Source organism: Lycorma delicatula, chromosome 10, assembly GCF_047948215.1.
Source record: "Lycorma delicatula isolate Av1 chromosome 10, ASM4794821v1, whole genome shotgun sequence".
NCBI classification, from domain to species: Eukaryota; Metazoa; Arthropoda; class Insecta; order Hemiptera; family Fulgoridae; genus Lycorma; species Lycorma delicatula.
The window spans coordinates 53,658,146-53,684,704 of NC_134464.1; the positions used below are offsets into that span (position 1 = coordinate 53,658,146).

The window sequence follows — 26,559 nt, forward strand, 5'->3', positions numbered from 1 at the left end:
GACTGTACAAGGCTATACAACTTTCTTCATTTAGGTTCATACATATCATCCTCCAAAATAATACCTTACGCTGATTCCGGAGGCTAAATAGAAAAAGAAAGGTGAGTAATGACTGACAGCTGTCAACTGAGCCAGCGATCTTCCGATTACTAAATTGAATGTTGACCGTTACACTATGTCATTCTCTTTATTTTTGTTTGTAAAACTTCTTCCATGCAAAAATATGTACCCCAGTCACACTTATACTGTTTAACTTGATGCAGATCACTCTCGAGGTAGTATCTAATTTAACATCAATAACAAAATTTAACTATTGGGCATTGTCCGAATTCAAATCCATCAGGATTTATTCTACTTTAACACATTCAATCCTAAGCCCGTGTTTTTCATGGGCAGTCGTATTTAATTATGTTATAAATTTCATACACATAACATTCGTTGTTACGCTTTAATTCAAAAACGGTTCGTTCTTTAATTTATTTGGAATGATTCGTTTGTTTTTATCCGCAACCTGCCGGATATTTTTGGAAATATAGAATATAAACTAATTGTTGGTTTTCGTGTTTAGGGTTAGAAGTGCTTTTGTGGCGTGTTAATTTGGTTGTAAATAAAGTAGTTTTTCTTTGTTATTTATGAAATGTTATTTGAATCCCATTTTTACATAGATTCGGACTCTGAACAAAGTAATAATATTTGAATTAAGGTCTTTTTTGCACAATTTGATCTCTTGAATATCCAGCCTGCTTTTCTCGAAGGGAAAATTTGATAGTTGATGAAGCCGTATGTGGATTTAGAGGCAGGATAAGATTTCGTGTTTATGGAGGAAAACTATAGGTGATTCGTCAACCGCATATGTACTTCTATTTGAAATTTACACAGGTAAAAATTACAAAAAAATTTATTTCTCTTTTCCAAAGACTTCTTTCTGATTATCTTTATAATTTTTTTGGGGGTTTTGTGGGCGAAAAACGCTTTAGCGTTATCATCGCCCGGGATTATCTTGACAAGGGAAATACAACATTCACGGACCGGTTTTATAGTTCACCAGCGGTTTATTTTTTATGGCAGTGACAGAGTAAAGCTGGATGTCCTATCAGAAAGAGCTTCTAAAAATAAATTTAGTAAAAAGTCGTTTACATGAGAGGAAATCATCTGTGTGTCAAATGGAAAGACACTAGAGATGTATTAGCCTTATCTTCAGTTCACATAATGACAGTGAAGTACATGTGCATTCTAAAGGGGGCACATGTTAGTTTTTGTTTACAAAAACAAAAAAAAACCGGATGTAATTATCAATTATAGTAATAATAAAACGGGTGGATAGAAATGACCAGATTATTTCATACTGTCCATTCAAATATAAGCAAATGAAATGTCAGAAAAAATTATTTTTTCATTATTTATGTCAATTGCAAATGCCTTTATTTTATACTGGAAATCATGACCATATCACCTGTTGAGGCAAAAAATTTATTAACTGTTTTAACTACTTTAACTGAAATCTATATTTTTGCAACTTAATGTTACTTTCAGTACATCTAACTTTTCTTACATATTTTATCTGCTGTAGTTGTAACTACAGCAGATAGCAGCAGTAGAGTAAAGTTGTATTGCATTAATTATCACAAAATAACTTTGAAAAGTATGAATGAAATAAATATCAGTCGTTCAACAGAGTTAATTTCAGACCCAATTGTTTTTTTGTTTATAACACAAGTGTTTGGTGATCAATCCAAAAATGAGTGGCTTAAAATTAATGTATAATTTTTGTTTTGCATAGGTTTTTGAATATATTTTTACATTTCTATAAATAAAATGAATTATTTTTATGTATTTGAATTTTGTTATTTAATTACTGTACTTGGTGTATTGTTTAACAGATAATTTTTGTTTGGTACAAAAAATATACAAAAAATTTAATTTCTGATTTGTGTGGTAATTTTTGTAGTAAAGTTATTTTTTGTATGCAGTTATTATAGCTTTATTATAGTTGTCTTCTGTGGAGTCCCGATTCAGTCCCTCTTATAACATTATGAACAGTGAAAAATTTTGTTTGCAAAACATAGTTATTTAGTTTAAAACAAGTGTTATTTATCAACTACAGGTATGTTCTTTGTTTTGTTTATGTTTTTGTATGTTACCTGCTAAGATTCTTAGCCACTAAAATATGCCAAAAGCATCTAGGGAAATTAGATTCAGAGTTATTGAGTTATTTAATGATATGTTGAGTTTTTTACATTTGTATCAATTTTGACTTTTTAACAGATGAGGTAATTCACAATTTTTTTCTCTTCAAAAAACATAATTACCATTTACTTTTAAAAAGGTATGTTCATTATAAATATTTCATGTTTGTAACCTTAAAGAGTAAACATTTAAAAAAAATATCTTTTCAGTATTCCAAAACAGGCTGTTATAACATATAATAACAGACTAATAACAATTTAGATATATTATTTATGTTAAATGATTTAAGCTTTTTATTTCACTGCTTATTATTTTATATAAAAAAATTTGAAGCAAAGCTTTCTTAATGCAGGCTTTGGGATGGGGAGTCAACTGAGAAAAAAACTAGTATCTGGTTAACTAACCCACCGGGTTGGTCTAGTTGTGAACGCGTCTTCCCAAATCAGCTGATTTGGAAGTCGAGAGTTCCAGCGTTCAAGTCCTAGTAGAGCCAGCTAATTTTACACGGACTTGAATACTAGATCGTGGATACCGGTGTTCTTTGGTGGTTGGGTTTCAATTAACCACACATCTCAGGTATGGTCGAACTGAGAATGTACAAGACTACACTTCATTCACACTCATACATATCATCCTCATTCATCCTCTGAAGTATTATCTAAACGGTAGTTACCGGAGGCTAAACAGGAAAAAGAAAGAAAGTATCTGGTTAACTGTTACTAAAATTATATTAAGTCGTTATAAAAAGATCGTTATATCTGTAGTTGTATATATATATGTAGTTTCATGAAGTACCACTTGATGCAGAAGTAAGTAGTATTTTCAGTCAGAGATACTGTTAAGACAAATTAGAAAGAAAAATCATTTCATATGAAGTAATTCAACCAAAATATTTTTGGTTGCTTCATCATTTTTTATTTTATTTCTTTTTAGTTATTCCCTAATATATTGGCATTCCAAAACATGTCTTTTTATATTCTTATCCCAGCCTGCTTGTGACTGGTGGCCATGCTTGTTTAGAAGTACATAGTTGTTTTTGGCTGTGCATACATTAGCATAAACTTTAATGTTTTTGGACTGGATTATGAATAAACATTTCTTTTTCATTAAATTCTTCTCTTTAATTTTTGGGGTCCTTTATATTAAAACCCTTCAATAAGTCTAATAAGTAAAAATGACCAAAATTTGATATCAAATAATAATAAATTCCTGTTTTACAGTTTAAATTTGCAATGAAGGTTGTGACATATCGAATTGATTTTTTTTATTACATAAGCCACCATACTCAACATAGCTAGAGTAAGAACATTGATAAGTGTTCCCTTCTTTTTTTATTATTTTTTTTAAATTCAAACTTTTAAATCTATTGAAAGTTTGAGGCTTTTTATCTCTGGTGGGAGGCTTGGGACAGAAATCTAATTTTACCACAATAGCAAACTACAGTAAAAATTTCAATATTTGATTCTGAACAAAGTTAATGAATTTTCAAAATATGCACAAATCATGTGCATTTACGACATTATTAACCATTCTAAAATTTAATATTTATTTTACCAACTTAAATCATAGTACACATTATTCATAAATGTGATATTTTGTTTTTAGTACTGAGAAAGCTTTAGAGTTATTCTACAATATATCTAATTTAACTAATAAAAATGAAAAGTTAATTAAAGATTTTGGAACTCATTTGTGAATTATCTATTTATTTTGTAATTTGGTTTGGGGTTTACCAAGAAAAATCGTAACCAAAAACTTGAGCATGCATCATTCACATGACTGTGAAGTTAGCTCTCAGATACTGCCACCCAAAAGCAGCAATGTGTTCAGGAGAAAATGTGCCTGTTTGTTTAATATCATTTGTCCTTTAGACAATTTTTCTTCAATTTTTAGATTTTTTTAGTCAAACTAAATTCAGCCTAAAGTTAAAAAGTGTTACTAAAACCTAAATTAAATTATAAACTATGTAAAATAAAATAATGTAATTAAAACCTAGCAGTTTTGTTATTTTTAGTTACTTCATCTTAGTGTTACTGGTTGTTTGGAGCTCCTAAGTTAACCGGTTGATTTAAATGTTTGTGATTACAAAATACCCATTTTATGGGCTGAGTGTATTCCTTTTAGTCGTTCTAAATAACATGTAAAGTATAATTTGATTTTAAAGTATTTCCAAGCTATTCCACAGTTCATGTTATTGTAAATTTGGTCGCTGTAAATTTAAATGAAATTTGGTCAAATGACTATTACATATCTCTTTAAATCATTTTGAGAGTCTTGCAAGAAATTTTAGCTTTATTTCTGGTAACAGTTACAGAATTTTTAAATCGCATTAGGAACAAATTATAAGCATATCAAATTGAGAATTTTTTGTTCTTTGAAAGTCTTAAAATACAATTATTAAAGTGTTGTGATTAAAAATATATTTTTTAATATGACCATTGGTAATTATTGTTAGTAAAAGTAGCGATTGTTGGGTTTACGAACTATAATAAATTAAAATAATATTTTAACACTTATAATTCACAGGCTATATGATTTTGGTGTGATGAAAACTTTTAATGGCAGTAATGAGAACTGATTTTGATTGTTTATGATGATGTTCTGATATGTGAATACATTCTTAATAATAATGTAATTAAATGGATAAATCTCAGAGAGCTGCCAGCTTTTGTAAATTGCAGTTCGGGCTCATATCCTTGCATTCTCTTGCCGATTTTGTTCCTTCTCCTTTTGATATTGACCTCAATATGTGTCACACTCTTCAACGTATTTTATTCTTCTTGCATATATGTTTACTCTTCTTGCATATATGTTTACTCTCTTCTTGAATATATGTTGCTCTTTCATCTTTTTCAAAATACTTCTCGTTTTCATTTCAGTTTAGTTCAACAAAATATTACAGTACGCATTTACATTACATGTAAATCTCCATTACATTTCCCATCCTTTCTCACACTTGCACTCTGGTGTATACAGTTTATATTCTGCTTTTGAATTCTTTACGTCTTTTGTTCTTCAAAGAAACCGATATGCTTTACTAGTCATCTGGTGTTTATTCAACATCTGATATCCTCTGTAAATTTCTTGTCATGGTCTCTCTAATAAAGTGTTATTTACAGAAAGTAAAAATGCTAGTTTTGAACACCGTTCTTCAAAATCTCATCATAAATATCATTGTTTTTCTGCTTTTCTTGAACTGTAATGGATTTAATGTTTAGTCCCTTTATGGATAGTCCTTAATCATCGATTCCACCATTTTTTAAATCGTTTAAACTTGCAGTCTTCACCATTCTGAACTAACTTATTTTTATTTGCCGGAGGGGGACAGATAAGCATTTTGTAGCTACGTCTTTTTTTTAATAAAATTAATGTAATTACTACTGCGTATCGGTTGCTATTTTAGACGCTTATTATTGAACGAGCTGAAAAATTTAGAAAGGATGAAAAAAAGAATTTCTTGAGATTATTTCTTTGTTATATATTACTGCTGGTGTAAAACTACACAAGTTTATTAAAGATGACAAGAAATTTGCTTCGCTTTTATTCACTCTTATAGTAAGTACTTAAGGGTACATACCCTCAAAGGTATTATGTTACTAATTTTCATTTTTAGTTATTTAAAAACATTTAACATAATTTTTATTCCAACTGCGGATAGACCTGTAAAAATAAAAACAAGTTTTTAAGAAATGCAAAAATGAGAAAAATTGCAGAGAAATAATGTAATGAAATCGCTATCAAATGTAATGTGTCTGAAATGAAAAAATATATTATTTTTCACGCGATTATCAGAATGGAATCAGGATATTTGTCATTATAATAATTCAGTATTAAGCAATGACAGGGACAATGTAATGATGACCTATTTCTTCAGATTGTCATTTAGATAGTTTAAATGTATTACTTCATCTGAAGTAATACCTAACTTCAGATGAATGACAGTTTTTGTAGCATTTGAAAATGTCATGCCCGACCAGGATTCAAACTCGGATCTCCGGATGAAGGGCCGAGGCGCTACCACTTGTGCCACAGAAGCTGGCACTTGTTAATTTATCTGAACATAACTGACGAGACCATTAGAGGAAGTTCTTTAAAATAGAATTTAGATCTGATCGATGAGGAGTATGATGTGAACATATATACCTACATACATATTCGTATATAAATTTCATAAAAAAGTTTTTTGTTGATTTCAGACCTTTTTCTTTGTATTAGTTAAAACGGAAGATAAACCTTTAATTTGGTACAAGTAGGTTCAAAGGTTCAAAGTAGGTACAAATATTTTACTATTTGTAAATTTAATAAATCGATATGAGTATGTCACTATAGTTTAGCCGATGAAAGAAGAAATTAGAGTTTGAGCTGTTATAATTTTGATGCTAAGCGCTAAAAAAAATAATATCCATGAAATGAACCTATCACATTTTATACAATTTTAATGAGACATGTAAAACTTGTTGAAAAATAATACATTCATAGAAAAACATTGGAATACTTGATTCTCATCCCTTTTAAATCTTTATACATTTCCTATATGAATTTCAGAGCTTTATAACTTTTACATATTATGTTTATAAAATATTAATTTCAAGTTGTTTCAGTGATTATTTTGAAGATAAATTGGCCTTATAAAAACATAAAGTAATAGCTGTGTCTTTATCGTATCAAAATCTTTCTCTTTTACTTTTTGAAATTTTACTTTTCTTGGTATATGCAATTTCTGAGCCGTATAACTTCCGCTAAAGTATTCTACAGAATACCTAGTTAATTTACATTAAAATCTGGAATACTATTCGTTTATATCCTAACAATTATTTGTTTGAGGAAATGGGCGTTTTGTCATTGAATTAATTACATTTTATGAAACTCAACTGTTTACAGCAAATTAAGCGGTTATCATTTAGTAGTATTAACAAAAATTAAATTTTCTAATGACAGTGTAGTTTATTAGACTTGCTATTCTCTTTTGTAAATTAATGTTGATGTTAGAAATTCTCACGAGTCATCTAAAATAAAATATTGAATGTTTTTACATTTAGTTATTGTTTTACAGGGATATTTTGGGTCTATTATATTATTCTTTCAGAAAATAAACATTTTGTATACGGCAAAAATTATCGGATCAAAAGTATTTTCTTTGCTGTTTTGAACCAAACTTAAAGCACACGACTAATCTATTTGTTTATGATTAAATTTCCATAATGAAGGTAATATTGCTATTAATAATGTTGTTCAACGATGCACTTAAGAAAATAATTACCTTTAATTACTACTAAGGTCTCATTTATTTTGAGAAAATAATTGCTATTTGTTAAATATTATCATTGTATCGGTTACTTTTAGAACACAGTTTTTAGAATTATTAGCTAACTCGTATTGAAAAATTGGAGAAACTAATACTACGGCTATTCAAAAATTTGCTGCTCCAACATTTTTAATAGGATGGATAAATACATAATTAACCGGTTGCCATAATTATATGTTGCACATGTAGATTGGTCTTTAAGCATCCTTGATTACTCAAACCTAGTGGAAGATGCAAATTCAGAAGGCCAAGAGACTGACAGCTGACAGGCAGAACAGGTATAAAAGCGTTTTGATGATATTGCCTCATATATTAAAAAAAAAAATGTTAAACTATGTTTGTATTTTCTATAGACTAATCCTAAGACTTTGTAGAAAAAAAATGTTTATCGGTCTATTATGTTTTTATTATCCAATGTAGATATAATTTATTAATGTAAAATGCTTCAATACTTAAAATTGAATATATTTCTGAAAATTCTAAAATTACTTGTGCAATTTTTTTTTATCACCGATCATTTAATCCAATTTGTTACTTTTTATATGTTTTGGATGTCGGTATTAAAATGTAACTCCTTAACCAAGTACTTCATTTCTAATTTATCTGTTCTTTAATGATATCGCTTAAAATTCCTTTTACTTTTGGGTTAAACAGAAATAAAAACGGCACCTGACAATAACGACCTAAAAATTTCCTTTTTGTTTTGAAAATAGTTTCTAATTGATTCTTCATTATCTACATTATTTGATTTAATTGTAGTAGTTTTATATTAAATCTTTATTTCGTTAGTTGCAACATAATAAAAAAATGTTTCACTTCTTGCTTATATCAGTTGACAAATGTTGAGGCTATTTTCATTTACCTTACTTATCTTGCTTTCTTCAGACGGTAGTAGAAAAACATATTTGGCACAAACCTTTTATCCAAATTATCCTTTTATCGCCCAAATTATTTGTTGAAAATTTCATAAATTCTTTGAAAACTGCTGAAATGAACTACATTATTCATATATAGAGAATCATTTTATTCCTATGAATTTCATTGACATATTTTTTTATCTCTGATGACAAGAAGGGGTTGTTGGACGTTTTTCTTTTCTGAACATTTGATTTCCCATCATCAAAGGATGAAGGAAAAATTCTTGAATCTGATTTATTCGTAACCTCACTGCCGTACATTTTCATTATCTGCTTTTAAATTATTACTGGCCAAAAAGTTTCCTGAATTTAAAAACCGTATTGCATTTGCAATTATAAAACTTAGCGTGGGTCAGACTAATACTACAGAGAATTAACTTAGTGCTACTTGCACATATTCTTTATTTTTCTTGTGAATATATTATGTTTTAATTAATATATTATACCGTTGAAAAATTTGATCAAAGATTTTTAAATTTTTAGCATTTCGAATCAAACTGTAAAATAAAAACAAGCATCAGCATACAGTACCTTATTGGTAAAAGCTTTTACTTGTTTCATCAGTCGTATGCATTATCAATAATGGATTTATTTTTGTTTTACTCTGTTAAGTTTTTACCTACTACTCCTTATCAAATAAATAATTATTTAAGTAATAAGATAGTTATTAAAATCAAAATAATTAGTAGTAATTAAAATAAAATAGTTATTTAAGAAGGTCTCTTTACTTTCCTTCTTTTTCTCTTTTATTTATTTATAAATTCTAGGTGCTTTAGCTAAAATCAGTCATTCTTTCCCTGTAATTTTTAATATTTTTAAATATATCAGTCCGTTTTGGCTTTTCATCTGAAGGTGTCCCGGGTTCAAATCCTGGGCAGGCATGGCATTTTCACACACTACTTCATCATTCATCTCATCCTCTAAAACAATATCTAATGGTAGTCTCGGAGATTAAAAAAAATAATAAATCAGTCAATTCCTGAGCTGGTTAAACGATTTAAAAAAAATTTGAAAAAATCTTGTTAAATTTGAAGCAGTTCAATAATAATATAATGATATAGTAATAATAGAGTTTTCCTTTTCAATTTCTAATTTTATTATAACGTTATAACATCTTAAGAGAAATATTAATCAGTTGATTTTTATTGTAAATTGCACAACTTTTTTAAATATAACCCTGTAAGATATATGGTTTAACACATTTTTTATTTGACATCAACTTAGTGTATAGGTATCCCAAGAAGTGTTGGCAAAATTTTCAGGATATCGAAGTAAACAAAAAAGTTAAAAGTAGAGAAATGTTGTATCTTGATTATTTTCCCTCTCCATGCCATTTTGTTTGTTCACTAAAAAATGTGAACAAAGTTTCAATCTCAGAACAGATTGAAATATTTTAATGAAATTTGGTGCCCATGTAGCGTTCAAAAATTTGGATTTAAATTTTTTAATCAAATTATGTATTAATTAAAATGTTAAGTCTTTTATTATGAACAAAATCGCATTTCATTTGTACAAATCGGTTTATAAAAGACTGATGTATGGGTAAAATTGTTTAATGTATTAATTATTTGTTAAGTACAAAAAATTAAAAAACAAACCAAAATATCTGAAGAAAAATAATAAAATAAAAATAAATAAAATTAATAGTGATAATAAGCTTTGCGCTTTATTAAAATACTTACAAGCAAGCAATAATACGGGTTAATTTTGTTGCAAACTAATCAATTATATTGTACCACAAGGATTTGTTATCAAATAAATATGATTATATAAAGTATATATATATATATTTTTTTTTTTCCTTTGATTTTATTATTTTACATAAGCTTTTTCTTAAATTTTTTTGGTAGGAAGTTAACAGATTGAAGGTAAGGGGGCATACCTATATGTAATTACAGTTTTGACATTTTTTTATTTTGAAATATTTTAAATTTTGAATACCCATTTGCTTTCCCCAGTCAGTGTTCGGCCATCTGCTTCAAAGAAGATGTGCATGCTTGCATGTTAGTTTAATTTTTCAAACCAGGGTCAGCTGATTTTGGAGGTGCCATAATAAATTATCTCATTTTCTTCACTAATTTTTTTATTTAAAAAATTAATTTATAATTAATGAAGAATTGAGATATGACATGTGAAATGACAATGAAAAAAAGTAATAAAAATGATACTATTTTCATTGCTATAAGAGATACACAGTTATTTGTAAAATAAAGAGAGTAACATTATTTAATATTAAAATAAGATATGTTCATATATCAAAAGTTATAGTATTTTGTACTTTAGCTGTTGAATTAGAAAGGATTTATATTCTAAATTTTAGGAGAAGGGTTGATGTTTCCCTGTCGACACTACGACAGGGAAATTAAAGCAATTTAGGGAAGAGGGAATGGTACACTAGACAACAAATACTTTATTATAAGTTGATTGGGACTAGAATACGTTATTGTTTGGTGATTTAGTTCATATTTATGTTACAATAATGTTTAAGTAATGTTATTAAATAAATATTTTACTCTACTTATTATAAAAATATATTCAGGAATCTGTGAATAACCTACATATATATATATATATATATATATATATATATATATATAGATAGGTAAACAAAAATAATAAATTAACAGAGGTAAATATTACAGTAAATTTTTATTGAAAAACAATTGGTAAAAAAATAACTATTTAATCTGTACTAAATAATTTGATGGAAATAAATATCATTGTGTTTTTTCTGTGATATATTAAATAATAAATTTCAACCCGACAGACAGACCAAGAGAAATAATTTGATAGGTCTACTAATTGGTTTCAGCAAATAATGAAATGATGGTATTTTGTACCATGGTCCTCTACTAAAAAGTAAAGAGTTTTTGAACCCGTTTTATATTATTTTTCATTCGTACTGTATGTAAATGATCAAAGAATATTACAAGGTAATAATAATAATAATCATCTAAACTATGATTGTGAATAAAAATAAATTAAAATGTTTGTGTATTAAAAAAAGATAATGAGTTCGTGTGAATAAATAATCGAAGTATAGAATTTTAATTTAAGCTATCGTCTTTATTAGGCTTTGATAAGTTCCATAATAACATTGTTTTTAGTACATTTAAAACACTAACTTTACTTTTTTCCCGCGTAGATATTAAAAATTGCATAAAATAATATGCCAAAAGCATAAAATGGGTATTTTGTAATCACAAACATTTAAATCAACCGGTTAACTTGGGAGCTCCAAACAACCAGTAACACTAAGATGAAGTAACTAAAAATAACAAAACTGCTAGGTTTTAATTACATTATTTTATTTTACATAGTTTATAATTTAATTTAGGTTTTAGTAACACTTTTTAACTTTAGCCAGAATTTAGTTTGACTAAAAAAATCTAAAAATTGAAGAAAAATTGTCTAAAGGACAAATGATATTAAACAAACAGGCACATTTTCTCCTGAACACATTGCTGCTTTTGGGTGGCAGTATCTGAGAGCTAACTTACAGTCATGTGAATGATGCATGCTCAAGTTTTTGGTTATGATTTTTCTTGGTAAACCCCAAACCAAATTACAAAATAAATAGATAATTCACAGATGAGTTCCAAAATCTTTAATTAACTTTTCATTTTTATTAGTTAAATTAGATATATTGTAGAATAACTCTAAAGCTTTCTCAGTACTAAAAACAAAATATCACATTTATGAATAATATGTACTATGATTTAAGTTGGTAAAATAAATATTAAATTTTAGAATGGTTAATAATGTCGTAAATGCACATGATTTGTGCATATTTTGAAAATTCATTAACTTTGTTCAGAATCAAATATTGAAATTTTTACTGTAGTTTGCTATTGTGGTAAAATTAGATTTCTGACTAAAATATGCCAAAACCCTTTATTAAGTCTATAAGTAAAAATGACCAAAATTTGATATAAAATAATAATAAATTCCTGTTTTACAGTTTAAATTTGCAATGAAGGTTGTGACATATCGAATTGACTTTTTTAAATTATTACATAAGTCACCATACTCACCATAGCTAGAGTACGAACATTGATAAGTGTTCCCTTCTTTTTTTATTTTTTTTAAATTCAAACTTTTAAATCTATTGAAAGTTTGAGGCTTTTTATCTCTGGTGGGAGGCTTGGGACAAAAATCTAATTTTACCACAATAGCAAATTACAGTAAAAATTGCAATATTTGATTCTGAACAAAGTTAATGAATTTTCAAAATATGCACAAATCACATGTGCATCTATGCCATTATTAACCACTCTGAAGTTTAAATATTTATTTTACAAACTTAAATCATGGAACACTTTGTAAATGTGATATTTTGTTTTTAGTACTGAGTAAGCTTTTGAATTAGTCCACAACATATCTAACTTAACTAATAAAAATGAAAAGTTAATTAATCAAGTTTGAAAAAATTAAACTATTTTTTAAAATTTTGAAAGGAATTAAGAATAAGTATAGCAGCTAAAGACAATGAACACTCAGCATAGTGAACTACCAGTAAAATACTGGCAAATGTGTACAAGATTTTGGAACTCATCTGTTAATTATCTATTAATTTTGTAATTTGGTTTGGGGTTTACCAAGAAAAAATCTTAACCAAAAACTTGCATGCATCATTCATATCACTGTGAAGTTAGTCCTCAGATACTGCCACCCAAAAGCAGCAATGTGTTTATTTAAAATAAAATAATGCAATTAAAACGTAGCGGTTTTGTTGTTTTTAGTTACTTCACCTTTGTGTTACTGGTTGTTTGGAGTTCCAAGTTACCAGTTAATTTAAGTGTTTGTGACTACAAAATACCCGGTTTATGGACCGGGCTTATTCCTTTTAGTCATGTTTTAAACAACATGTGAAGCATTATTACATTCTAAAACATTTCCAAGCTATTCTACAGTTAGAGTTATAATTTCAGTCGCTGTAAATTTAGATGAAATTAGGTCAAATGACTACCCACCGGGTTGGTCTAGTGGTTAACGCGTCTTCCCAAATCAGCTGATTTGGAAGTCGAGAGTTACAGCGTTTAAGTCCTAGTAAAGCCAGTTATTTTTACACGGATTTGAATACTAGATCGTGGATACCGGTGTTCTTTGGCGGTTGGGTTTCAATTAACCACACATCTCAGGAACGGTCGAACTGAGAATGTACAAGACTACACTTCATTTACACTCATACATATCTAATTTATCTATATATAAATAATTTAATACAATTAAATAATTATGTAATGTTATATATCAGAAGTTATAGTATTTTATATTTAAGTAGTTGAATTAAAAGGATTTATATTGAAGATTTTAGGAGAAGGTTCAGATTTACCAGATACCTCAGACTGGTTTTGTTTGCAACCTTTGTGAAAGTAAACATGAGTACTTAAACATTATCAGAGGGAACTTAAGAGCAATTTAGGAAAGATGGAATGGTAAATTAAGATCACAAATACTTTATTAGAAGTTGATTGGGGCTGGAACATATTCTGTAGGGTAATTTAGAGTATATTTATGTTAGAGTAATGTATCCCAGGAAAGGTTTTAAGTAGTAGATTGAGGCCCTAGCCCCCTGGGGGGGTTTAATACATTAATGCTATTCATTAAAGAACCAAAAATTAATCCTTTTACTGCATTATATTTCTGTCATTGTGACAGCAGAAATATAATTTAGTAACATGACTTTATTCTTTAATGAATATCTGTAAAATATTTAATTCCCACAACCATGAGGATAATAAACATATCGGGAGTCCAAGGGAGGAGCCCCCAGGCTAGATGAGTGGAGTGAGTGAGCTCTCACCGGCTTGTGTGTGTGTAAAACGTTGTTAAATTTTGTAATGGCTAAGTTTTTTTAAAGGTTTTTGTACTAATCAATGTAGTCTGAAGACTACATTAATATGATCTCATCATTAAAAACTATCAGTAAAAGAATAAGAAACAGATATTTATTTAATTTGTATTAAACAGTTTGATGGAAATAAAATAATATCAATTTTTTTTCAATATTAGATTCAATAATAAAATCCAAATTGACAACACAAACTACCAGTTTAAAATGATTAAAGGATATTCCAAGTTAATATTCTAAACTGCGATTGTTGATAGAAAAAAAATTAAGATGTATGTGTATTAAAAAATGATTATGAATTCGTGTGAATTAATAATATATTATAAATATAATATTTTAATTTAAATTTTCTCTTTTACTAGGTTTTTGATAAAGTGTTCCAGAGTAATATTTTAATTCATTTAGTTAACGTTACATTCACGACTTACAATTATTGGCTTGTTTCCCGCGTAGACTTCAAAAATCAAAATGTCGGTAGATTAAGTTTTTTCCGGTTTAATAGTGATATAATTGTTGCAAAGATAGCGTTTGAAAGGACGCTATCTTAATAGGTAATCAGTGTAATGGCGTGGGTTTGTTTGTTTGTGTAGTTCTTGAATGCTTAATACGAAAAATTATTTGATAGATTTACCGACTGGTTTCTGTGAATAATAAAATAATATTTTAAGCTCATGGTACACTTACTAAAAGTATGTTATGATATATACATATTTAGTCTGTTGTAAACAAGTTTATGAAAAAAGTAAGTAATGACAGTTAATTTTTTTGAATTAGTGTATATATTATTAAAGTGAGTTTTTGAAGGCGGCGTTGCACGTTAAACATTTGTAGAGTTCTACTTGATAAATCGTTATCTAGGTAAAGAAGTAACATTGTAGTTAATTTGGACCAAACTGTAATTTAGACCCAACGTTTTACGTGCATTTTATCTGAAACTTTTTTTTACTCATTTTCTATTTTCTGCTCATGAACACAGTTACTTTGTATTATTTATGCTTATCAGTTCTAATCACTGTCTTAAAGATATTATTCAATATTATCAGTTAAATATTGTTTTTGCTGCTGAATATTAAGTAGCACTAACGATTTCCCTATTCTAGCTGTCTGTTTTAATGGTTTGCTTTAAGTTTTTAACATTTATACATAAAGAAATCCGTAAACGTTTACTTTGAGACAAATGATTTAAATTTAAGCTACAAACATTTTTATTCATAAACTCAAATTTGACATAATACAAATGTGAAATGCATAGTACAGTATATTTATTCATTTAACAGCATAAAAGAAATTATACCTAAGTTGTTAAATTATTTTCAAATTAGAATTTTTCTAGCAAAAGTCTTTTGAAGCTCCCTAAAATCATCTCCTTCCTGGAGTAAATAGGAATGAGGTAAAAAAAAATATTTTTTACCTGTTTGGACCTGTAAGTCATGTGTATATTTATTGTATTTTTGTGAATTGGTGTATGCTGTTAATAAATAAATAATTATTTGCATAAGGCATTTGGAAGAAAGAGTGTTATTAATCTGAAACAGACATTTAAAAACTTTTAACATAGTTATTTAGGTTTTCCTTTATTAAAAAATAAAATTAAATATTTGTTTTGTCAATTTAGTTTCATCTATTCAATTTAGTGACCATAAAATTTGAGTTCATTTTCTAATTGTGTAACATTTCAAAATTTTGGTAAATCTCTTCTGATTTGCTTAATTTATAAATATTATCCTTGAGTTTTGGCTGTAGAGTTTTTTTAAAGTAATTTTTTCAACAGTTACTAGATTTTTCCTAAAAAAACTCTGTAGACCTTACGTACTACCCAACACTTGTAAAAATATGCTTTTGTAGTCTTAAGCATTTTTGAATAAGAATTTTTTATTTTGTTTATGATGAAAGCCACTTTCATATTTTGTTTTCTGGCTTTTACTTCTTTTTTTTTATTTAAAAAAAAAACATTCAGGGTAATTATTTAACCTAATATTTAAACTTTTGGACAATTTTGATTGATTCTTATTCTGAATTTTTTCATAATTTGGATTCAATTTTTATTATTAAAATACATTATATGAAATTTGTAGCTTGGTTTTGTTTGCATGTTTTTTCCTAATTCTTGAATTCTCTACTGTCTTTTACTGAAGTTACCATCATGAGCAAATGCTAAAATGTTTTCATTTAAACATTTAGATGTTGTGCCCCCATTTTTAGATTTTCATTTTTATTAAGTATTTGTATTATGTTATTATATTTTTCAATTAACTTTTCCAGAGTGCAACTGAATAGTTTTGGTGAGAGACCATTACTTTTTCTCACTATAGTTTCAAAGGGTTTGGAAATTCCACCCAAAAATTTAACTTTTGAGTATGTTTATTTTATTATCTTTACTGTTTTATTTTTGACATTTATTTCTTTCACCTAGGAAGTTTACAAAAATTAACTATTAATTCCAGATCTGTAATTTTTTGTACTTTTATTATTATTACCTTTTTTTACCAATATATACTGTTTGTGATTTTTATGTTATCATTATTTTCAAACTATCTATGGTGGAAATATGTGAATCTTTTCAAAGCTTAACAATCTCAAAAAACCAGCTGATATTTTAAATTTAACATGTGTTATTAATTCTTATCTTTAATAAAGATCTGTTATTAACTGGCTCAAATTGAATAACAAGTGGTTTTACTTTTTATGTAAAGAAAAAAAAAGGTTTTCTAATTTTTATAACCGGATATAAAATAATAATAATTTTTGAAAATTGTGTTGTAGTAATTCTCAAGAATACCTTTTTTTTTTAAAGCAAATATATTCTGTTTAAGTATATTGCAATTAGTATTTCAATTATAATAAATAAACATTAATTAAGAATTATTTAGGACTAATTTAAGTAAGACTTATGGAAAAACCTATACTTTGTTTTCCTATTGAAAAACTCAACATTTAAAAAAAAAATTTTTGTAACCATTATAAGGGACAATGTAAACATAAATTTTAACTTTTATCATATTTGGTGCCTATAAATAGTGGATGGAGGATAGACCAATTATTGTTTATTGTTTGTAATTGTTTATAAATCAATTATTGTTTATAAAATATATGCTTTTGTCTTCAGTCATTTGACTGGTTTGATGCAACTCTCCAAGATTCCCTATCAAGTGCTAGTCGTTTAATTTTAGTATACCCCCTACCTTAATATGTGGCCTATAATATGCCTAATGTAATATATGCTTTAATATATGGCCTATAAGTCTTGTCTTTTCTTTTAACTTTATTTTTCCAAATCCTTCTTTCTTCATCAGTTTGCTGTAACACATCTGCATTTATCACTTTATCCACCCATCTGATTTTTAACATTCTCCTATAGCACCACATTTCAAAAGCTTCTAATCTTTTCTTATCAGGTACTCCAATCGTCCAAGTTTCACTTCCATATAAAGCTACGCTCCAAATATATACTTTCAAAAATATTTTCCACCTTTAAATTAATTTTTGATGTAAGCAAATTATATTTCTGACTGAAGGTTTGTTTCGCCTGTGCTATTCATCATTTTATATTGCTCCTATTTCGTCCATCTTCAGTAATTTTACTTCCCAAATAACAAAATTCTTCTACCTCCATAATCTTTTCTCTTCTTATTTTTACATTCAGTGGTCCATCTTCGTTATTTCTACTACATTTCATTACTTTCGTTTTGTTCTTGTTTATTTTCTTGCATAGTATTTCATCCTGCTTGCTGTTGATTGTTCCTTCTAAATATTTTTTACTCACAGCTAAAATTACTATGTCATCAGCAAATCATAGCATCTTTATCTTTTCACCCTGTACTGTTACTCCAGATCTGAATTGTTCTTTAACGTCATTAACTGCTAGTTCTATGTAAAGATAAAAAGTAACAGTGGTGGGGAATATCCTTGTTGGACTCTTTTTTATTATGGCTTCTGTCTAATGTTCTCAGTTGTTACTATTGCTGTTTGGTTCCTGTAAATATTAGCAATTGTTCTTCAATCTCTGTATTTGAACCCTAATTTTTTCGTCATTAACTACTAGTTCTATGTAAAGATAAAAAGTAACAGTGGTGGGGAATATCCTTGTTGGACTCTTTTTTATTATGGCTTCTGTCTAATGTTCTCAGTTGTTACTATTGCTGTTTGGTTCCTGTAAATATTAGCAATTGTTCTTCAATCTCTGTATTTGAACCCTAATTTTTTTTAAATGTTTAACATTTTATTCCAGTTTACGTTATCAAATGCCTTTTCTAGGTCTATAAATGCCAATTATGTTGGTTTGTTTTTCTTTAATCTTCCTTCTACTATCAATCTGAATGCTAAAATCACTTCATTTGCCCCATATACTTTTCCTGAAACCAAATTGGTCTTCTCCTAACACTTCTTCCACGCTCCTTTCATTTATTCTGTACAGAATTCTAAAATTTTTGATGCATGGCTAGTTAAACTAATTGTTATTTATTCTTCACATTTATTTGCTCCTGCTTTCTTTGGTATCATGACTATAACACTCATTTTGAAGTCTGATGGCACTTTCCTTTTTTCATAAATATTACACACCAACTTATGAAATCTATCAATCGCTTCCTCACCTGCACTGTGCAGTAATTCTACAGGTATTTCGTCTATTCCAGGAGCCTTTGTGCCATTCATATCTTTTAATGCTCTCTTAAATTCAGATCTCAGTATTGTTTCTCTCCTTTCATCCCCTTTGACTTAACTGCTCTTCCTCTATAACACCATTTTCTAATTCATTACCTCTTTATAACTCTTCAATATATTCCACCCATCTATCCACTTTGCCTTTCGTATTATAAATCAGTGTACAATCTTTGTTTAACACATTATTAGATTTTAATTTATGTACCCCAAAATTTTCCTTAACTTTCCCGTATGCTCAGTCTATTTTACCAATGTTCATTTCTCTTTCTACTTCTGAACACTCGTCTTTAATCCCCTCTTCTTTCGTTAGTTTGCACTTCCGGTTTATAGTATTTCTTAATTGTTGATAGTTTCTTTTACTTTATTCATCACTAGCATTCTTGTATTTTCTACGTTAATCCATCAGCTGCAATATATCGTCTGAAATCCAAGGTTTTCTACCAGTTCTTTGTTCCGCCTACGTTTGCTTCTGCTGATTTAAGAATTTCCTTTTTAACATTCTCTCATTCTTCTTCTAAATTTCTACCTTATATTTTTTACTCAGGCCTCTTGTGATGTCCTCCTGAAAAATCTTTACCTTCTCTTCATCAAGCTTCTCTAAATTCCACAGATTTATTCTTCAGGTTTTTAAACCCCAACCTACATTTCATTATCACCAAATTATGGTTGCTATCAATGTCTGTTCTAGGGTAAGCTTTGCAGTCGATGAGTTGATTTCTAAATCTTTGCGTAACCATGCTGTAATATATCTGATACCTTGCAGTATCATCTGGCTTTTTCCATACGTATGTTCTTCTATTATGATTTTTAAACTGGGTGTTGGGAATTACTAAATTATACTTCGTGCAAAATTCTATAAGTCGGTCCCTTTTTTCATTACTTTTGCCCAGCCCATATTCACCCATTATATTTCTTGCCTTGCCTTTTCCAATGCTTGCATTCCAATCCAACTATAATTGAATTTTCATTACCTTTTATGAGTTTAATTGCCGCGTCAATTTCTTCTTATCTCATCATCATCATGGGCGCTTGTAGGAATGTAGATGTTAACAATCGTTATCAGTTTAGGTTTTAATTTTATTCTTACAAAGATTCTATCGCTACGTGTTTTGATATACTTTACTCTCTTCCCTATCTTATTGATCATTACGAAACCTACTCCTGCCTGCCCATTATTTGAAGCTGAGTTAATTATTCTAAAATTACCCGACTAAAAGTAGTTTTCCTCTTCCCACCGAACCTCGCTAATTCCTACTACATCTAAATTTATCCTATCCATTTCTCTCTTTAAATTTTCTAACTTACCAACCTTTTTTGGACTTATAACATTCCACGCTCTGACTCGTAGAATGTTATTTTTTAATTTTCTGGTGACCCCTTCCATAGTAATCCTCACCCAGAGATCCAAACGGGGAACTAGTTTACCTCCAGAACATTTTACAATAGAAGGCGCCTCAATCTTTGTTTTATGAAAATGCAGAGAGCTACATTTTCTTCGAAAAAAAGCAGCTGAATTTTTCTATTGCTTTCAGGATTGAGTGATGTTGATACGGTTATTTAAGTCATCGTGACCTACGCCCTTAACAACTACTGAAAGAGTTGCTTCCCTGTTTCAGGAATCCTTCCTTCTGGCTCTCAACAGATACCTCTCCGATGTGGTTGCACCTTTGGTCCAGCTACTCTGTGTCACTGAGTACTCATTCCGCTCACCATCGGCAAGGTCTCATGATTCATAGAAGAGGTAAATATAATTAACACAATTTTCTGTCAGGCTTTAACATTGTTCTATTGCTTTTTAATTATAGTAAATTTTTATTTTTATATTTTCCAGACAGAAGTGATGCACAAACAGAAACTAAAATAACATGCCCAGATATATAAAAAATGTAAGTAATCTGTAAATGTTCATAAAAAAGAATCAATATCTGAAAAAAAGGTAAAGTTAAAGGTAAGAAAACTTAATATTAATCGCATAGGTGAAATTCCCTAAGATATTTTTAAAATTTCCCAGATAATTCATAGTTTTCCTCAATAAAATTCTTTGATTATTTTTGGTTCTCTGAGAGTCAGGGTGGGAAAGTTGGGCACAGTCATATTGTGTAGTTGATGTTTGAAAGTCCCTTAAAGTATATAAAAAGCAGAATATTATTCTTACCACCATTACAGTGTTAGTCATACATCTCAACACTCACAGCATCTCTTCTTTCCCAATTGTATGAGAATTTTGAAGTAATTTATTGTTTGAATTGATTTACATTATCAAATAAAATATAATAAACTTCGTGCTAAGTCAAACATTTTTACAAATTATATTTTCAATGCCTATCGACGATTTAACCATTGCAATCCCAAATACACAACAAGCTTTAGGTTAGTTTTAGTACATTAACATATCACTCACAATAATTAATCACCACCATCACCAATCAGCTGTCATTGACAACGATCAGATCACGATCACCATTATTCATTGAGCACCGATCAGGTCATAAATCATCGTTCATTGAATGCTTAATCCCCATTCAATGAGCACCGATTAGATCACAGATCACGTTTCAATGGGTACCGATTGGGTCAGATCAATGCCATTGTTCAGCGATCACCAATCACCATCATCATCATTCTCATCCTCACCATCATCATCAATATTCTAATCATAATCAAAATGGTTACAAATCTTGTTAAAATAATTAGGTACATTTCATGTCATGTGGTTGTGCATGACTACTGTGTCCTCACACAGATTCCTGGTGAAAATGTCTGTTATTATATCAAATGGGTTTTAGGAAAGATTTGTTATAAGATACATTTAACATTTGATGACAAAATTTGATTCGTGGATTTCAAAAAGCGGCGAGAGCTCATCAAATAAAATATAATACACTGCGTGCTAAGTCAAACATTTTTACAAATTATATATTCAATGCCTATCGACGATTTAATCATTGCAATCCCAAATACACAACAAGCTTTAGGTTAGTTTTAGTACATTAACATATCACTCACAATAAATAATCACCACCATCACCAATCAGCTGTCATTGACAACGATCAGATCACGATCACCATTATTCATTGAGCACCGATCAGGTCATAAATCACCGTTCATTGAATGCTTGATCTCCGTTCAATGAGCACCGATTAGATCACAGATCACGTTTCAATGGGTACCGATTGGGTCAGATCAATGCCATTGTTCAGCGATCACCAACCATCATCCATCATCACCATCATTATCAAAATGGATTACAAATCTTGTTAAAATAATTAGGTACATTTCATGTCATGTGGTTGTGCATGACTACTGTGTCCTCACACAGATTCCTGGTGAAAATGTCTGTTATTATATCAAATGGGTTTTAGGAAAGATTTGTTATAAGATACATTTAACATTTAATGACAAAATTTGATTCGTGGATTTCAAAAAGCGGCGAGAGCTCATCAAATAAAATATAATACACTGCGTGCTAAGTCAAACATTTTTACAAATTATATTTTCAATGCCTATCGACGATTTAATCATTGCAATCCCAAATACACAACAAGCTTTATGTTAGTTTTAGTACATTAACATATCACTCACAATAAATAATCACCACCATCACCAATCAGCTGTCATTGACAACGATCAGATCACGATCACCATTATTCATTGAGCACCGATCAGGTCATAAATCACCGTTCATTGAATGCTTGATCCCCGTTCAATGAGCACCGATTAGATCACAGATCACGTTTCAATGGGTACCGATTGGGTCAGATCAATGCCATTGTTCAGCGATCACCAACCATCATCCATCATCACCATCATCATCAATAATCTAATCATTTTCAAAATGGATTACAAATCTTGTTAAAATAATTAGGTACATTTCATGTCATGTGGTTGTGCATGACTACTGTGTCCTCACACAGATTCCTGGTGAAAATTTCTGTTATTATATCAAATGGGTTTTAGGAAAGATTTGTTATAAGATACATTTAATATTTGATGACAAAATTTGATTTGCGGATTTCAAAAAGCGGCGAGAGCTCATAAAATAAATTTACATTATCAAATAAAATATAATACACTGCGTGCTAAGTCAAACATTTTTACAAATTATAATTGCAATTCCTATCGACGATTTAACCATTGCAATTCCAAATACACAACAAACTTTAGGTTAGTATTAGTACATTAACATAACACTCACAATAAATAATCACCACCATCACCAATCAGCTGTCATTGACAACGATCAGATCACGATCACCATTATTCATTGAGCACCGATCAGGTCATAAATCACCGTTCATTGAATGCTTGATCCCCGTTCAATGAGCACCGATTAGATCATAGATCACGTTTCAATGGGTACCGATTGGGTCAGATCAATGCCATTGTTCAGCGATCACCAACCACCACCTTCATCATCATCATCCTCACAATCATCATCAATATTCTAATCATAATCAAAATTGTTAAAAATCTTGTTAAAATAATTAGGTACAATTCGTGTCATTTGGCTGTGCATGACCACTGTAGTACACACACAGATTCCTGGTGAAATGCATTATTATATCAAATGGGTTTTAGGAAAGATTTGCAATAAGATACATTTAATATTTGATGACAAAATTTGAATCGCGGATTTCAAAAAGCGGCGAGAGCTCATAAAATAAAATTACATTATCATATATAACATTACACTGCGTGCTATGTAAAACATTTTTACAAATTATATTGCCAATGTCTATTGACGATTTAACCATTATAATCCCAATTACACAAAAAAAATATATAACATATGCTTGATCCCTGTTAAATGAGCACAGATTAGGTCGTAGATGTCTGTTTAATGAGTACCGTTGTGTCAGATCACTATTCATTGTTCTGCGATTACAGTCATCATCAATAATATAACCATTATCAAAGTGGATTACAAATCCTTTTAAAATAACTACCTACACTTTGTAATAAGGTATTATATGTAGTGTTCCAGGACATATAGTCGAACTTCAGGAACTGATTCAGGATAACAAAATAAGTAAAAACGTTCACATCGTGCTAAGTCTTATTTTGTTTTGTTTTCATTTTGGGATTTTCAATAAAAAATTATTTCACAGGAACGAGTATAACTATTTTAATTAAATTTCGGAATCTAATTCCTAGTGTCTTTACAAAATAAAAATTTTGAAAACGTCACAATAAAAAATAGCAGTCAGTTTTTTTTTTTTTAATATTCAGTATCTTTGTAATTATTTGTTTGATCAATTTTTACTTATTACAAAATTTATTAAGAATTTTATTTTGTACAAAATCCGTTGACAAACAATCGAGTACAGTTGTGCACCATAATGCAAGCTGAAAATTTTTGCCTGTTTTATTTTCTCCACTAATGTAATAAAAATGATTAATAATAATAAATTAGTAAAAATTATCTCACATTATGGTGCCAAGCCTACTGCTGGATTAAATGTTTTAAAAAACTCGTGTCCTGAATCAGTACTTGAAGTACGATTAATTGGTTCTTGAACACTATATATAATCACTACTGTAGACCACACGTAAATCTTTGTCCAACTATTATTTATTTTAATCTTAATTATTATATCAATTGTGTTTAAGAGAAGACTTGCTGTTATGATTACATTTAATGAAAAATGTATAAGGGTAAGATACATTTATTAAAAAAATTGAATGTCATTTTCTTAGGTTTATTAATTGAAAGCAGCTATTGGACGTGTATTCTTCTGGTTTACGGTGTTAAGTGTAAGTATCAAATTAGGCAGAATCACTGGATGTAAAATATTAATTGGAAGCGATTTTCAGGTTTGTATAGATTGCTACAGATCTCAGAAATCCTGTGGGATGCTCTTATTGGTCTTTGTCATTAAAGTAATATGATATCTTGTTCTCTTTAGAGGACAATATCTACTAGAGTCAACATATGCACTTCCTTCTGCATGATTTTTAGGTTTTTTTTTAAGGCAATAGTATTTTTGAAAAACAAAGCTTTTTTGGTCTTCAGTCATTTGACTGGTTTGATGCAGCTCTCCAAGATTCCCTATCTAGTGTTACTAGTTTCGTTTAGGTTACCCCCTATATCATATATCCCTAACAATTTGTTTTACATATTCCAAACGTTGCCTGTCTGCACAATTTTTTCCTTCTTTCTACCTGTCCCTTCAATATTAAAGCGACTATTTCAGGATGCCTTAAATGTCTCTTCTTTTAACTATATTTTTCCAAATGCTTCTTTTTTCATCAATTTGCTCTGCTAACCTCTTCATTTGTCACAATCCACTTATCTGATTTTTAACAATCTCCTATAGGACCACAATTCAAAAGCTTACAATCTTTTCTTCTCAGGTACACTGATCGTCCAAGTTTCACTTCCAGATAAAGCTATGCTCCAAACATACTTTTAAAAATCTTTTCCTGACATTTAAATTAATTTTGATGTAAGCAAATTATATTTCTGACTGAAAGCTTGTTTCACCTGTACTGTTTGGCATTTTATATTGCTCCTGCTTCACCCATATTTAGTAATTCTACTTCCCAAATAACAAAATTCTTCTTTCTTTCTCTTACTATTTTTACATTCAGTGGTCAATCTTCATTATTTCTACTACATTCATTACTTTTGTTTTGTTCATTTTCATGGGTAGTTCTTGTGTAGGACTTCATTCATGCTGTTCATTGTTTCTTCTAAATCTTTTTTACTCTGCTAGAATTACTATATCTTCAGCAAATCATAGCATCTTTATATTTTCACCTTATACTGTTACTCCGGATCTAAATTGCTCTTTAACATCATTAACTGCTAGTTCTATGTAAAGATTAAAAAGTAATGGGGATAGGGAACATCCTTGTCAGACTCCCTTTTTTATTACAGCTTCTTTCCAATGTTCTCAACTATTACTATTGCTGTTTGGTTCCTGTAAATGTAAGCAATCTTTCTTCTATCTGTATTTGAACCCTATTTTTGTTTTTAAATGTCTAACCTTTTATTTCAGTCTACGTTATCGAATGCCTTTTCTAGGTCTATAAATGCAAAGTATGTTGGTTTGTTTTTCTTTAATCTGAGTGCTAAAATTGCTTTTCTTGCCACTACACTTTTCCTGAAACCAAATTTGTCTTCTCCTAACACTTCTTCCACTCTCCTCTCAATTCTTCTGTATAAAATTCTAGTTAAGATTTTTGATGCATGACTAATTAAACTAATTGTTATTTATTCTTCACATTTATTTGCTTCCTGCTTTCTTTGGTATCATGACTATAACACTCTTTTTGAAGTCTGACGGAACTGCCCCTTTTTTATAAATATTACCAGTTTGTATAATCTATCATTTCCTCACCTGCACTGCACAGTAATTCTACAGGTATTCCGTCTATTCCAGGAGCCTCTCTGCCATTCAAATCGTAATGCTCTCTTAAATCCAGATCTCAGTATTGTTTTGTCCCCTCTCATCCTCTTCTTCCTCAATAACACCTTTTTCTTTCTAATTTCCTCCGTATAACTCAATATATTCCATCCACTTAATCAAATTTTTCTTTTGTATTATAAATCTGTATAGCATCTTTGTGTGAACATTATTAGATTTTAATTTATGCACCCCAAAATTTTCATTAACTTTCTTGTATGCTT

General features: G+C 29.2%; 1 long non-coding RNA gene across 1 annotated transcript; it reads left to right on the forward strand.

The window, feature by feature from the left end:
- The first annotated feature begins 576 nt into the window (after window positions 1-576).
- Window positions 577-21,181, forward strand: LOC142331421 (uncharacterized). The gene is made up of 3 exons (XR_012757992.1): window positions 577-879; window positions 20,542-20,666; window positions 20,757-21,181. It is a non-coding gene; the product is annotated as an uncharacterized LOC142331421 (long non-coding RNA).
- The last annotated feature ends 5,378 nt before the right edge of the window (window positions 21,182-26,559 follow it).